General features: G+C 42.8%; 1 pseudogene; it reads left to right on the top strand.

Annotated features, from left to right (window-relative positions):
• Positions 1–769: 769 nt before the first annotated feature.
• LOC124103989 (U2 spliceosomal RNA) lies at positions 770–1,005 on the top strand (annotated as a pseudogene).
• The last annotated feature ends 782 nt before the right edge of the window (positions 1,006–1,787 follow it).

Raw genomic sequence — 1,787 nt, 5'->3', positions numbered from 1 at the left:
ATATGCAAGTCCTTGGGTTTGATCCCCAGCACCACAAAAAAAAAAAAAAAATAACAACTCAGGTCTCATCTTCCTGCTGTGGTCAGTGTGTCAGCTTGTGTTATGAGCTGTCATTCACACTGTCAGATGTTATGTGCAGAGGCAACAATGGCCAACAGGATAGGAGTCACTACCTCCCACCCATCTATTTTTTTTTTTTTAGCAGAAAACTTGTCCCTGAAGTCAGGAAGCAGGCATTCCCCAAGCCCTATTGGCCAGAAGCACATGACACCCAATCCCATCAATGGCAAGGGGGATGACCATTCTGTTAGATTAGACAATCAAGAATGAGTCATTAGATTGGAATTAGATTGAGTTTGGGGCCTGTCTCCATAGAGAAAAAAGAGTAGGTTCCTGAACAAAATTGGGCTCTTCCTGAAAGGAAGAGGAGGTGGCGGGGAATAAATCGTGGGTAGGAAACCAATGACATTTGCTATACTAGCCAAAGAGAAAAGAAGAGGAGCTTCCTGGCAGTGAGACTAGCATATACAGAGACCTAAATTGGGAAGTTACAAGGAAATAGCATGGCTGAGATATGGAGTGCAAGGGGAGGGAGCCCAGCGCAAGATGGGGAGAGCTTGCAGGCCCGCTCAGGCAGGACCCAGTAGGCCCTGATCATTACTGTCCTGTTGTGCTGTAACAAATTACCACAAATTCAGTATCTTAAAAACAACAGTATTTTATTGCTTCTTGGCCTTTTTGATTAAGATCAAGTGTAGCCAAATATATTATTCCATCTCTATTCAGTAAAAAGTTTTGTACTTGTATTTCACGTTATTAAGAAAGTGATGTTGAAAAAAAAAGATCAAGTGTAGCATCTGTTCTTATTGGTTTAATATCAGATATGTTCTCTATCTGCAGACAATATATTAAATGGATTTTTGGAGCAGCAGGGTGGAATAAGAGTTTGCGCCCTATACTCCATGCATTTACCTGGTATCACAGTTCAGGAATGGAGCACCCCCTTGAAAGATTAAAATAACAAATTGCACGCGTGCGCACGCGCGCGCACACACACACACACACACACACAATTTTATTATCTTACAGATTTGGAGATCAGAAGCCTAAAGTGGTTTTTATGAGGCCAAAATCAGGATGTTGGCAGAACTATGTTCCTTCTGGAGGATCTAGGGGCGAATCTGCCATTTCCCCGTGTCTAATGACTTCCTGCATTCCTTGGCTCATGGCACCCTGTCACCCAGCTGTCTGCTTCCATTGTCCTCTCTCTCTGACTCTCTCACTTTGACCCTCTGCTTTCCTCTTTCAAAGTACCCTGTGATTACATTGGACCCACTAGGTAACCCAAGATTTTCTGCTCATCTTAAGATCCTTTATTTATACACATCTGCAAAGTCCCTTTTGCCATGTAAGATAAAAACATGTCAACAAGTTCTGGGGATTAGGACATGGACATCTCTGGGGGCTTGTCACACATTTTTGGAATCCTGTGTTTATCCCAGAAGGAAGGGGATGTAACAGAAGTATTTTAAGCAAAGGGAAGCCATGATCAGACCTCCTTCAATGCATCCCTCCAGTGACCTAACTTCTTCCCACAAGGACTCACCTGCTCAAAGCTTCATTACCCGCCAATAGCACCATGCTGGGGATCAAACCTTCACCACATGTACCTTTGTGGGGGGCATTTATGACAAACTATAAAGCTAGACAAATCTGCAAGCTCTTGTAGCTGGCACTTCAGATTGTTTTTTAAAAACTTCTTGGATGAAATTCTTAAGCAATGCTTA

Source organism: Marmota monax, unplaced genomic scaffold (assembly GCF_021218885.2).
Source record: "Marmota monax isolate L192 unplaced genomic scaffold, Marmota_monax_Labrador192_F-V1.1 WCK01_AAM20220418_F8-fsc00107, whole genome shotgun sequence".
NCBI lineage: Eukaryota > Metazoa > Chordata > Mammalia > Rodentia > Sciuridae > Marmota > Marmota monax.
The sequence above is the reverse complement of the archived record's forward strand: the minus strand, read 5'-3'. Positions and strand labels throughout refer to the sequence as shown.